This window comes from Cyprinodon tularosa, unplaced genomic scaffold, assembly GCF_016077235.1.
Source record: "Cyprinodon tularosa strain WSP-4 unplaced genomic scaffold, ASM1607723v1 ctg994, whole genome shotgun sequence".
Lineage (NCBI taxonomy): Eukaryota > Metazoa > Chordata > Actinopteri > Cyprinodontiformes > Cyprinodontidae > Cyprinodon > Cyprinodon tularosa.
Window position 1 is genome coordinate 164196 of NW_024039778.1, and position 14605 is coordinate 178800.

Genomic DNA, 14605 nt, shown 5'->3' on the forward strand with positions numbered 1-14605 from the left:
TTCCTTGTTTTATTTCAGCATTTTAGCTAAGATGTGAAACAAGGGACCCTGTTGCTGGTTGTCGATCAGCGTTATGTTTCTATAATTGTCCATAAAACACAATTTGTTATAGTTGCAACTCCCACATATGCTAACAATTTGATGTTTAAGGACACAACAATTAAATCTGTATTTCAAACAATAAGAAATACAGTAATTAAGTAGATACCATATCAAAATTAGTCAAACCAAAAAAATAGAGCTTAATCATTACACTGCATTTAGAGAGGTTGCAGGGAAATTTAAGCTAATTATATATAGTATGATATTGTATTCATAAATATTCACAGCAGATCATAAAAATGCCATGTAATACAACAAAGCATGTATATTTGTAAATACCTTTTTTTTATTTTACAATTTTTTAAATCATCAACACGCACACACGAGCCAGTGCAGGGTCATATTAAAATAGTTTAGAAAAAAAATTATGGAAGCTAAGCTTTGAAGACATTCAAAATAAGGACTTTATATAATGAAATGTTTAGATACATCATATTTCATAAAACATAAATTAACTGATTAGGAAAATAGTAAAACATGATAACACATTTCAGTCAAAGACTTAGGAATAGGCAGTGCAGAGCAATAAATCAAAGTATTGGTCAAGAGGTTGATTCAAGAGTACAGTACAGCAAACTTGGCAGAGTCAAGTATTTAGCAGCTTACACGCATCCCTTTTCTTAACCCATCATCATCCAAGGTTGTTTATGTTTTAGCGAACCAAGTCAATATTACACAGGTGTGTTGTTTGAGTTTACTCATTGGTGGATAAGTTGTATATTACTCTTAGCCTAACTAAGCTCTTGTCTCAGCCTTAAATGTTTAACCCCCCCTCCCCAAAAAAAGCAATATAACTAACTTTATGTAGACTTTACCTAGACAGAATAAAACCAGTTTTAGTAGCTTTTTTCTCTTTTTTTCAAATCAGTGTGCAATAGCAAAAAAAATTGAAAGGTGGACTAAGTCAACCTAATACATTCATTTCTTTCTTATAACACATTTGAATCTGGTTTTGCCTTTGGCCGTAGAAAAATGCAAATACCATCGTATTGCTGAAAAACAGTTTAGCAGAATTTCCCTCTTATTGGATATTCATCATCTGAATAACTTAGGCAGCTGTAATTTATCTGTTGTCTCCTCGGGGGGTCACTGGAGTGGCTGTTGCGGTGGCCCTTGTTGTAGTAGTTGTTGTAGTTCTGAAACACAGAGTCGGAAACAGAGTGCAGAGAACAGAGGGCATGATTTTACCCCTGTTCCCCTGAAGAAATAAAAAGAGAGAAAAAAGCCTTAAGCCACATAGATAAATTAATGCAATTCTAATACAACTTTTAAAGTTGTAATCATTATTATTACCTCATTGCTTTCCGATTCACTGCTTGAACTGCGACTGCCATGGCACCTCTGCATAATAAGAAACAAATTTATCTACTTTAACAGCTTGAAATAAATAAATGTTCAAAACAAAGCAGTTAGTATGAACAAACCAGTTAGTAAAGCTTTGGTACTCACAGTTGCATGGGCACTGATGCAAAGAAGAATGAATAGAAAATACTCAATTTTTGCTTCCATGCTGTCCTTGCCTCTGTATCACAAGCAGACACAAGAATAAAAAGTCTTATAATGAATAATAGATCAAGCTCAGCTACTAAATATGCAGATGGTTGCTTTAAGAGACTCAATTAGCCTTTAATAGCTCTCTTGTGTCGACATTGCTGTACTTCACAGGCGCTACCTCATCGCTGATGTGGCAAGGTCTGTCTCAGACAAAACTAACAAAGGTGTGAACTGTTTCAGCATTGGAATTAGGCTGTGTTTGCATAAGATTAAATGCCCACATCCGATTATTCATCTAGGGAGACATTAATAAAAAAAACTATGTAAAAAATGAGAAAGAAAAGCAGAAAACTTTGCAATTTGAAAGTAACTAAAGTTAAGAAAATGTAAGCTTTAAACTGAAAAAATTTTACCATCACCTTCTAAAACTGGGATTAGTTGCTTAGAACTTTCTAAAAAAAACTATACTTGCTCCATCCTTTCCAATCATTGTAATTATTTGGTTTATATATGTGGACATATTTCCTTTGTTGCAGATCATAAATAAGATACCATGTTGCAATTGTCTTCTGGGAATTTTTACTCTGGTAGACTAATTATATTGACTAATAATAATGATCTATCTTTGACATGTCCCTTAGGTAAAGCCAGAGGTTTTAAATGACCTCTACACTTTTATCATCTGAAGTATGTAAGATAATCAAGGGTTATTAATTTGTTATTAATTTGTTGGTATGCTTTTTCAAAACCAAGTATATGTTTTTTTTCACCTTTGAGGCAAGTTATGAAGCAGCATAGTGTTTTTGTTTGATTGCTTGTTTTTTTTTTTTTGGCAGGGGAAAAACTGGGTTTGACTCCAGAGCCTCCTGTTTTGTGCTTTTGTGTTTTTAGGCAAGGCAGTTTATCTTCAGTTGTTTCACCATCTTTGTATCAATGTAAGAATATTTGCCTGTGTAAATTGTTAAATCTGGTTCCAATGTCAAGGGCTTTAAGTTAGTATGATGAGAAAAATCACTGTCATTCAACATGTCATGAACACTAGCAATGAGTTTTGATGTATAAACAACTCGTCCCTGGGTCGACCATAGCTATAGCTGGAAACTGGCGACTCATATGAGGTATGTGAAGCCAGACTGGATCATTATTTCTCTCAGACATTTAATTTCCCTTCATATAAAACCTAAATAATTGACTTTATCGGATGCGAAACCACAGTGTCTAACAGGTCCTGTAACAATTAATAAAAAAAGACTGACTTGCTACTTGCTACTCTCATATACATATTTTTCTCTCACACATATAGAGATTCTCCTCTCATATAGACAAATTCTTCTGTCATACACATAATTTCTGCTCTCACATGCATACATTCTTCTCTAACATGCATATATTATCCTCTTACATTGATACATATTTTTCTCAGATACATATATAGTGTATTTTAACTGGATTAATGTATTAATTTTCTGACACTGCAAATTCTGACTTAAACAGGAAGTTATCAATTCACAGCATATTCTATGGCATATTTTAAGAATATATTTTTTTAAACTGGATAATGAAATCAATCATATCTATTCTGTTTTCTCATCTTTTGTTTTTCTATCATTTGGAGTGAGGAGCACTGAAAATGACAATAGAAAAATTAAAATGACATTACAATGAATCCTGGATATGTCTTGATTGTTGTAGAAATCCAAATATGGTCACAAAGTTCTCTTTGGAGCCTCACACAGACAAAAGAATCCACAGAATCTTGTTGCATTTGATTTAAACATCTCAATATACTTTTGAAAAATATTATGTCATTCTATTTTTAATGCAGTTTACTACTCTTTAACTTATGTACTATTTTATTGTTTTAGTTGAGCTTCATCAATTTTTTTACATTTAACTTAATTATTGAACTCATTTTTGTCATTTTCACTTCTGGTGTAAATAGCCTCCTTTTCTTATTGAGGAGTATTTTGAGTTCCATTGTCGCCCACTATTTGTTGGTAGGGAAAATTTTTGATTGAGTTAATTATAGACTCCACTCAGAATGATACATACTGTATGATGTAACTATGTCTGCCTGTCCATGGATGTTATCAAGTGTCTATAGTTCCAAATCATTCTCATAGTTTAATGATGCTGGTTCTTTTCTATCATTTTATAGTCTCTCTCTCTCTCTCAGCCCTTCTCACAACTAGGATGTAGGCTGGGGCAAGAATGGCCATGTGACCAGCTTAGAGTCTGCAAAGCCACATATTTATATTAATCTTGAACAGATTCATAAAACATGTCTTTTGTTTTCTTTATAGTGTAACAGTGGTGCAAATAAAATTGATTAAAAATCCCTTTGAAAGGTTCCTGTCAGTGGCACAATGGTTACCTATCAATCAGCCAAGCAGAATTAATTTGGGGGAGATATTTATTGTTTATTTAGTCATGAAATGGTCTGAAGCTGTGTTTATGTTGGCCTCTGGATTAATATAGAGTACATCAGTAAGAAAAATATCTTGGAAAATCCCTTTGGAAAATAAAAAGACAACAACAAGGAGCAAGGAGCTCAATGTATGGAGTGCACAGATTGTTCCTCACAATTACAGTGGCGCACCACTGTTTGAATACAGGCGCCCCCTCTGTTGTAATTGCTGGTCAGTTAACTGGCCCAGTCCAGTCTGATCAGGGCCCCAAACAAGAAAAGGCCAGAAGAGAAGAAGTTCTACATTCCTGCATTTTTTGACATTTGCCGGCAGTTCATCAAGCTTGCTTATTAAGCTAAGGCGACAAAATGAAGAGGTTCGTGTTGGCTTTGCACTCTCTTAAGCCTTGCTCTTTCTCCGTTGTTTTTCATTTTTCCTCTCTGTGTTTTTAATTTCACTGTCGGATCTGGTGCGTCATCCACACATAGTATCCCAGCTGTAATCCCCTCCAAAGTAGTGTTGTTATGAGCATTTGAAGTAGGAATCTCTTGCCACTGGCTTCAGGCTGCGCTCCAGTACCCATTATCACATAAACTTTCACATATAGTACAGCTTGGAAAGTTAACAATATAATATACACCATATAATATACTATACTCAGCCATTAATGGGCTACACTTTATTTCATAGAGATAAGAAGTCCAAAACAGAAATATCAATAAAAATGCTAACATTTTTTACTTAAAAGAACATCTTAATGTGTCAAGCAGTGACCTGTGCAGTGACCCAAAAGTTATTTGTCTGACAGATTTTAGTTTGTTCAGATTTCAATTAATGAAAACTTTTCCTTAAGCTCCAGGGTTACCAGTAGAGTACCACAATGATCAGTGCTAAGACCATTTCTCTCTAGCATACAATCGCTAAAATTTCCGAACAGCGTCGAATAATTACCTCCGCCAAGGAGGTTACGTTTTTAGCGTATATTTGTCTGTGTATATGGTAAATTGAAAAGAGTTTAATATTTTGGTTTTACCAAAGGTGCAGCTCAGTCTAAGGAACAATCCATCATATTTTGGTGATGATCCACATCATAATCCAGATGCAGGGATTATTTAAATGATTCTTTAACAGTATTTGGCAGAATGAGCAGTTCCCCCCTAAACCAGAGAGTGGCAGCAGTAACTATTGACAGCTTCAGTGTTGAACTCCAAAAAGTCCAGAAATATTACACTGAAGACAATAAAAACAGGAAAGGGTGAGCCCTGTCTCACTGGAAGACTTGATCTGCTTATAAAATAAGAAATAAGTGCAGAGTGAATGAAGATGAGAGCAGAACATTTGGTAATGATCCAGATCATGTGAGAGTTTTAGTCACAATATGGGGTTATTTTTGCTGCCAGGTAGAGGTCTGCACTCTCTGAGTGCTTTTCAAGTTTATATTGTTAGGCTGACGATACTCAGAGATATCTGTCTAAATATACTGATAAAACGAACCCTTTACATATACTATTTTTTGAACACCAAAAAACCTGGAGGACTGCAAACTTTCTTACTGTTATTGGTTTCAGGCTGAAATCTTTGAAATAGAAGCTTATCAACTTAATCTGGATGGAATTAAATTGATCTCAAATAATCATGTAAAAAACCCTGGTGTTATTTTTGATAAGGACCTGTCATTAAAATCCAATATGAAAGAGATGTCTAGAATATTCTTCTTTCATCTCTGGAATATTTCAGAAATAAAAAAAAATATTTTGTCCAGTGGTGATGTCAAGAACCTAGTCCATGCATGTGTTACTTTAAGGCTGGACTATTAAAATACTTTACTTTGAGGAACTCCACAAACTGTACCTAAACGCCACAGGCTGATCCAAAATGTTGCATCCAGAGTTTTGATAAAAATAATGGGGGAAAAAATCCTATTTCTCCTGTCTTAGCTTCCCTTCAATGGCTTTCTGTTAAATCCAGAATGAAATTTAAAATCTTTCTATTCGCATTTAAAGTCCTCAATAACAAAGCTCTATCCAATATCTGAAATCAGTTGTTTATTATGTTCCTAATTTTCATTGCTTATTGTTGAATTTGTGACATGAGGAAATGCTTTATATGACATAGCAGTGTTATGTAGGCAGATAACAGTTGGCCACCCTACGCTGAATATATCTATCAAGTAATGTGATTTATAGTCCTTTCAAAATTGTGCGACTCAGATGCTCACTTACCTGAAGATACTTCGCACCAAATTTGTAGAATTACATGTATGATGGTGTGTGATAGTGAAAAATGTAGAGGCATCACACCTATTAAGCTCCTACAGTTTTCTTTTCCCTAACATGAAGTTTGTGTTATCATTGTGGGTTGATCATTTTTCTTGATGATTTCCAATCCAATCCAATCCACTTTATTTATATAGCACGGTTTAAATAAACACAAGGTTTCCAAAGTGCTGCACAAAAAGATAAAATAACTAAAATAAATAAAAGTAATAAAATAAAATAAAATAAAAGCACTGCCCGCACAGGATAAAAAAATGCATGTGTATACATAAAATCAACATGTGTACATAAAATCAGCATGTGTACATAAAATCAACACTCTACATGGTGTTAAAAGCCAAAGAAAAGAGGTGGGTTTTAAGAAGAGTTTTAAAATGAGACAGAGAGGTGGCCTGTCTAATGTGCAGCGGCAATGCATTCCAGAGTTTTGGAGCTGCAACAGAAAACGCTCGATCCCCTCTGAGCTTAAGCCTTGCTTTAGGCACTGTCAGGAGCAGCTGATCAGCTGACCTGAGAGATCGGCTGGGAGTGTAGGGGTGCAGAAGCTCAGAGAGGTAAATTGGGGCAAGGCCATTCAAGGCTTTAAAAGTAAATAAAAGAATTTTAAAATTAATCCTAAAATGGATGGGCAGCCAGTGGAGTGAAGCTAAAACAGGTGAAATGTGCTCGTACTTGCGTGTGCCAGTTAAAAGACGTGCAGCAGCATTTTGAACAAGTTGAAGACGAGCAATTGAGGACCCAGCAATCCCCACATAAAGTGCATTACAGTAATCCAGCCGAGTGGTCACAAAGGCGTGGATTACTGTCTCAAAGTGCCGTCTCTGAAGGACTGGTTTGATCTTTGCCAGCTGCCTTAGCTGGAAAAAGCTAGATTTCATTACAGCTTTTATCTGGCTGTCAAATTTAAGGTCTGAGTCCACTTTTTAATTTGTGAACAGACTGCTATTCTGTATGTCTCATAATGTTGAATTGAAAATCAGGTGGAAAAATAAAGATATGAACTTCAATAGCGGAACCTTAACAATGGTAGACAATGGTAGACAATGTGAAATTTTTTTACCAGATAGAGTGAAAATGAAAGGCAGCATGATTTTACAATTTAAATACAAGCACCAACAAGTTTGTTTTTAGAGGGTTTATTTTTTAAGTTTATAGGCAGTTCTAAATCATATATATCCAGTGAATGAGTGTGAAGAAGTATTCTGGTTAACAGCAAGCCTTGATTCTGAAATGAGATGAGATCAAATAGTCCAAGATTCCCAATAAAACTCAACCATTTCAAAAGGAATATACTCAAAGTCAAACATCAATGATCTTACCCAGCAATAATGTATTGTGTGTCACTCACCTGATCATTATTGGTTAAGCAATTGAAGTAGTTGAACAATGAATTAGTTCAGGTCTGCTAGTTGTTGCACCTGCTGCTGTGTTTGTAGTCGTGGTGTTCTAAGGTAAAGAAAAAATACCATCACACACAGCAGAGGGCTTTCTCACTGATAATACAGTAAAAAATTATCAGTTGGGGTAACTGCCTAACCTATCCTCTCTGCCAAACCTAACATACAATACGTTAGGCAAAGAGGACTCTCACCTGATATGAGTCAGAAAAAGATGAATCAGAGCTAGCAAAACGCTGGTGCTCCATCTGTACAAGGTTTGACAATACCTGCATTAAACTTTTTCACACTATATTCTGATTTTTATGACATTAAACTTAAGAACTTACAGGTTCGGCCACAATGAGGCTCAGGAGGCATCCAAGAACAAGAGCTACCTTCAGCATGGCTAAAGTGTTACTTTTTAATCCTGAAGTTCTTTTTTATATCCTTACGATGCAGAGGTGTTGCAAATTTTAAGTTTTTATTAAACATCTACTTCAAGGCGTGACTGAGACAATAGAGACTTAAACCTATTAAATTGTGGGCAAATAATCTCTTCAGATTATCTTTACTAAATCACATTGAGAAATAGGTACTTAAATAATATGTTATTTCAACACAAACTGCTTATTGTTGGTGCAACACAAGTGAGACAGTAGATCATTGTTGTCATTGCTAAGTTTGGTGAGAGACCTCTTAGCTAGCTGTCAGGTTTTTATGAAAATAATTACACCATGGAGTGTCTAATAAACAAAATCATTTACTTGTTTTATGTTTATGATATCTGGTTTATACTAATTTAAGCAGTTTTCCCTATGCTAAATTCTTCAATCTTTAAATCCTTATAAATTGCTGTGATGTCTTCAATAAACAGTCCTTCTGTTCAGTTTTGGAGTTATGTTTATTTACACTTTTTTTTTCATACAGCTGCCATGTTTTTCTTTTCTACTATCTTTCTGTCTCTTGCAATGACACATTAACATCAACAATTCCTTATTGTTAAGAATAAATAATTAAACAAATCAGTTCTTTTTTTTAAAAAGTTATGTAACTACAGTGGCTAAGAAAATATCTGATACAAGGTAGCATCAGGAAATGAAGTTTAACAGTCTATAACAGTTAAGACATACTGGTTTAAGATAGGAACAACTAGTTCTAGTGGTTGAAGGGTTTGATCTTCACACAGTGGCTGGTGGTGGCTGTGCACAAGCAGAACATCTGATCAGTCTCTCTACATCTAAATCCATATTGGGCCAGTAGAATTTCATGTCCAATTTCAAGTGCTTGTTTCACCATTGGTCTTGGTAACACTGTACTGTGTCCCATTAGTAAAAGTTCATCTTATGTGCTAAACTCTCCAAAGCAACTGTGATAAATCTGCAATTCTTCTGCAACTAGATTAGGCAATTTTCCCACCTCCACAATCAGCTGCTTCATTGTGTCATCCTCTGTCATTTTCTGTTTTATGTCCTCTAGTCTCATGGCTTGTACATAGTGCACAATCATTATCAACACTTTACCTAAATAAGACTCTACATATCATTTATAAACAGATTCTGTTAGGGGAAGTTGTGAAAGTGAATCTGCAACATTAGATAGATGTGTTCTGCATTATGGTTACAGGTGCTGGTCATAAAATTAGAATATCATGAAAAAGTAGATTGATTTCAGTAATTCCATTTAAAAAGTGAAACTTGTATATTATATTCATACATTACATACAAACTCATATATTTCAGATGTTTATTTTGTTTAATTTTGATGATTACAAATGACAACAAATGAAAATCTCAAATTCATCATATCAGAAAATTAGAATATTGTGAAGAGGTTCAAAATTGATGGCCCCTGGTGCCACACTCTAATCAGCTAATTAACTCAAACCACCTGCAAAAGCCTTTAAATGGTCTTTCAGTCTAGTTCTATAGGCTACACAATCATGGGGAAGACTGCTGACTTGACAGTTGTCCAAAAGACGACCATCGCCACCTTGCACAAGGAGGGCAAGACACAAAAGGTCATCGCTAAAGAGGCTGGCTGTTCACAGAGCTCAGTGTCCAAGCACATTAATAGAGAGGCGAAGGGAAGGAAAAGATGTGGTCGAAAAAAGTGTACAAGCAAGAGAGATAACCGCACCCTGGAGAGGATTGTGAAACAAAACCCATTCAAAAATGTGGGGGAGATTCACAAAGAGTGGACTGCAGCTGGAGTGAGTGCTTCAAGAACCACCACACACAGACGTATGAAAGACATGGGTTTCTGCTGTCGCATTCCTTGTGTCAAGCCACTCTTGAACCACAGACAGCGTCAGAAGCGTCTAAAGAGAAACAGGACTGGACTGCTGGTGAGTGGTCCAAAGTCATGTTCTCTGATGAAAGTAAATTTTGCATTTCCTTTGGAAATCAAGGTCCCAGAGTCTGGAGGAAAAGAAGAGAGGCACTTCATCCACGTTGCTTGAAGTCCAGTGTAAAGTTTCCACAGTCAGTGATGGTTTGGGGTGCCATGTCATCTGCTGGTGTTGGTCCATTGTGTTTTCTGAGGTCCAGGGTCAACGCAGCCACATACCAGGAAGTTTTAGAGCACTTCATGCTTCCTGCAGCTGACCAACTTTTTGGAGATGCAGATTTCATTTTCCAACAGGACTTGGCACCTGCACACAGTGCCAAAACTACCAGTACCTGGTTGAAGGACCATGGTATCCCTGTTCTTAATTGGCCAGCAAACTCTCCTGACCTTAACCCCATAGAAAATCTATGGGGTATTGTGAAGAAGAAGATGCAATACACCAGACCCAACAATTCAGAAGAGCTAAAAGCCACTATTAGAGCAACCTGGGCTATCATAACACCTGAGCAGTGCCACAGACTGATCGACTCCATGCCACGCCGCATTGCTGCAGTAATACAGGCCAAAGGAGGCCCAACTAAATACTGAGTGCTGTACATGCTCATACTTTTCATGTTCATACTTTTCAGTTGGCCAACATTTCTATAAATCCTTTGTTTTTATTGGTCTTCAGTAATATTCTAATTTTCTGATATGATGAATTTGAGATTTTCATTTGTTGTCATTTGTAATCATCAAAATTAAACAAAATAAACATCTGAAATATATGAGTTTGTATGTAATGTATGAATATAATATACAAGTTTCACTTTTTAAATGGAATTACTGAAATCAATCTACTTTTTCATGATATTCTAATTTTATGACCAGCACCTGTATATGATTACAGTCTCAGGCCAAGTCTCTGTATTCCACTCCAATGCTTGTCCTTTCCTAGAAAGCAGATTTGATCCACTCTGTTGAGAGTTAAACCCCTGCTCTTAAATCTCTGAAAAACTTGTTTTGGTCTACCTATTCTGACATTCATTTTCTCCAATGACCACAACATTATCCATGTAGCATACATCATAGATTCCGTAACCTTTTGGTAGGCTTCCTGTGGATAATCCAAAGGGAACTTTCTGAAGCGGTAGCAATCTCTATGTGTGATAAATGTTGTCAATTACAGTACCTTCTCTAAGATCTACACATTGCCTCACTTCTGTCTTTCTTGGGTACAGTAAGGATATTCCATTCGGATCCTTGATTCACTTCCTCTATGTTTCCTTTACAACGTCTAACCTGGGATAAGATACCCTCCTTAAAACTTGTGCTACTGTACATGCTGTATTTTTTCATCGACTGTAACCTGATGGTTGTAACCTTTAATTTGACTGAATATTTTGAAAACTTCCTTGTACCCTTAAAAAACTTTTCAAACCTTTCTCCTTGCTCTACCATATTGATGTTTCCACCTGATTTAATTATTTTACTGCAAAGCTGGCTCCTCTGTCCAGCTTCTACATTCCCTTTTATCACATAGGCGTTATCTCTGGCTACACATTCAAGGGAGGTTGTTTTTTTAGCCATAAAATCTTGTTTAGTTGGTCTCAGTTCTGTTTCTGCAGACATTGTTCTAGTACTGTATGTACTGTAGATCTTCACTTGAAATTTATTCCACTTCCTGTATCAATCATCATTTGCAGTCATTGTCAGACATCCAGGTCAGTCTATCACAAAAAAACGAAAAAAAAAAAGTTTAACTTTTTTGGAAAAACCTTTTTCTAATCACACTTCATTTTTCTTCTTGAATCATATGTGTGCGTAATGTCATGTTCTTTTGACAAAAGAGAGACACTGCTCTTTTAGCTCTACATTCATCTGCAATATGAATGTTCATTACACATCTTAACCACTGGGTGTCGCTGCTGGCTTGCTCTTTTTCAGCTCAACCTTGTTTATCTTTCCCCACTTTACAATGAGCTGTGACCACACCTTTCTTAGTGAAATTAACTTGACTCTTACTCCGTGACCAACACTCTCCAATAAAAGTTTTAATTTTCTCTGCGTGGTGCCTTATCTAAACATTGCCACTCCTGCTGCAACATATTAAAGCTATATAAGTACAGGCCATTTACCATTTAGTCAATCGCCAGGTTTTAAGGACACGGGGTGCTTAGCCCCAAGGAGATGCATAGGATGTAAACAACATAATTGGTGGAGCTAACAGAAACTAACAGAAAGTAGCTAGTTGCTTTTCCACTATTGAACAGATTTAATAAAGATACCAGAGTCTGGCTACGAATTACTTAGTATCAATCCAACGTGCTGATACTTGTGACTGCTACACTGAAATTAGACTGATATATTGTTTTTGTTGATGAAGCACTAAAGGGTCATGCATATTTAAAAAAAAATGATAATAAAACATTTCTTCATGATAAACTAACACAAAGGGTAATTCCTGGTACTTTTATTAAGACTAAATACAATTCCAATCACAGACAAAATGATCTATATACTGAATATAGTTAGCAGTTGCAGTATTTACAGATGCTTAAAAAGAAACTCAACAGAAGTCCACATAGGGCACAATGATAGTGTGTTCCTTGTTCTTCTGGAAGCTCTCTGCTCTTTAAACAGAACTCTGAGACTATTACAGAGCAGGTGCATTTATACGGTGATTTGATTACAGACAGGTGGATTCTATTTATCGTCATAAGTCAGAGCTTGCTGCACTGACAGTAAAGGGGCGGATTATTTTGCATGCCCCCACTAATCTGTTTTTTTATTTGTTAAAAAAGTTTAAAATGTCCAATAAAGTTTGTTCCACTTCATGATTGTGTCTCACTTGTTGATTCTTTAAAAAAACAATACAATTTTAGATTTTTATGTTAGAAGAATGAAATATTGCAAAAGGTCAGAAAATTCAAAGGTGGCAAATACTTTTACAAGGCACTTTATATGTTATATATCCCGGATATATTTCATACATTTGTCAGATGTGGAACTCCAATAGTATTTTTGGAGTTTTACTGTTGGAAGTTGTTGGTTTCTTTTTTTTTTTTTTTTTGCTTTTTATCAAAGGGTATAAAAATATCATCAGGTGTAATGAGAGGTTTGCAAACCAGACAAGGTAGTCTTTGCCTTTTTGAGGAATTACAATGTCCTAAACATTTCTAAAATAAGTTACACCCAGTAAGGAGTTTGCATTAAGATGGTTTATTTTTGTAAATGTCAACAAAGTTATAAGTCATATTTCTCCAATTGATGACTCAACAAAAGTACTCTGGTTTACAGCAGGTCTTGATTCTGAAATGAGATGAGATCAAAAAGTTAATCAAACTCAACCAATTTTTATTCGCAATAAAACTCAACCACTTCAAAAGATATACACTAAGTTAAAAATGAGTCATCACACAATATCAAACATCAAAGATCATACACAGAGCAGTAATGTCAAAAACCAGCTTTAACTTGTTTGTCACTCACTTGATCATTACTGGTTAAGTAATAGAAGTAGTTGAGCGATCAGTGCATTCAGGTCAGTTGCAGCAGTTGTTGCACCTGCTGCTGTGGTTGTGGTCGTGGTGGTCTTAGCAGAAATTAAACAAAAGGTATTATTTACTGCTAATATAATAGAAAATGATCAGCTGGGATTTAAAGTTAGTCAGAGGGGACTCTCACCTCATCTGAGTCAGAATCAGAATCAGATGAGTCAGAGCGGGCAAAGCGCTGGTGCTCCATCTGTGCACAGTTTGACATTACCTGCATTAAACTTTTTATATCATATGCTAACATTTATGAAATTAAACATAATTTTATGCTTACAGGTTTGGCCACAATGAGGCTCAGGAGGCATCCGAGAACAAGTGCTACCTTCAGCATGGTTACAGTGATCTGACCTTTAGGACAACAAAGTTTAAAATTACTTTCTGAAAAACACATCGGTGAAAGTCTATAGACTGGATCATTAAATAAATTCATTACAGAGACTATCAGTTGCTCTTACCTTCAGTTGGCTTCTTTACAGACAAGTGAAGAGGCTGTAATGTTGCTTTTTGGATGTTGAAGTTCTCTTTTATACCCTTACAGATGCAGAAGCGTTTCAAAACTGGGATTACATTTTTCACCAACTTGTTTCAAGGTGTGGCTGAGAATTAAAGACTTAAACATATTGCATTGTGGAAAAATATCCCTAATAGTTATTGGATTGCTTACAATTGGGTAAAAATGGATAATACACGTCACTGCGACCGTTATAGTCAGTGTTATAGTCACACATCAGTGTGTGAGTGTGTGTGTGAATGGGTGAATGAATGTAGTGTAAAGCGCTTTGGTCAAGTCTCCTAACTTGAATAAAGGCGCTATATAAGTACATGCCATAGTCCATTCTTAGGGCACCAAAAGCAAGACAGCAGATTAATTTACAAATTGCTGAGATCTTTCTTTGATTAATATACTACCTGAATGAAGGAAGCCTCACCAGAGGAAGTTGTCAGATTTTTATGAAAAAGATTATGTATATCAAGGAGAGCCTTATTAACAAATTATTTTTCTTTTTTGTGTCTGGATTTTTTTAAAATATATATATAATGAGATTAACAGTTAGGTTATTTAT

The 14605-nt window shown here is 35.6% G+C and overlaps 3 long non-coding RNA genes across 3 annotated transcripts; all 3 read right to left on the bottom strand.

Annotated features, from left to right (window-relative positions):
* Positions 1-366: 366 nt before the first annotated feature.
* LOC119777269 lies at positions 367-1722 on the bottom strand. The gene is made up of 3 exons (XR_005279902.1): positions 1552-1722; positions 1396-1443; positions 367-1300 (listed from the first exon to the last, which is right to left on the bottom strand). It is a non-coding gene; the product is annotated as an uncharacterized LOC119777269 (long non-coding RNA).
* Positions 1723-7400: 5678 nt separating this feature from the next.
* Positions 7401-8125, bottom strand: LOC119777271. The gene is made up of 4 exons (XR_005279904.1): positions 8007-8125; positions 7872-7925; positions 7629-7726; positions 7401-7505 (listed from the first exon to the last, which is right to left on the bottom strand). It is a non-coding gene; the product is annotated as an uncharacterized LOC119777271 (long non-coding RNA).
* Positions 8126-13185: 5060 nt separating this feature from the next.
* Positions 13186-14140, bottom strand: LOC119777270. Its single transcript, XR_005279903.1, has 5 exons — positions 13997-14140; positions 13816-13889; positions 13672-13731; positions 13477-13579; positions 13186-13296 (listed from the first exon to the last, which is right to left on the bottom strand). It is a non-coding gene; the product is annotated as an uncharacterized LOC119777270 (long non-coding RNA).
* Between the last annotated feature and the right edge of the window lie 465 nt (positions 14141-14605).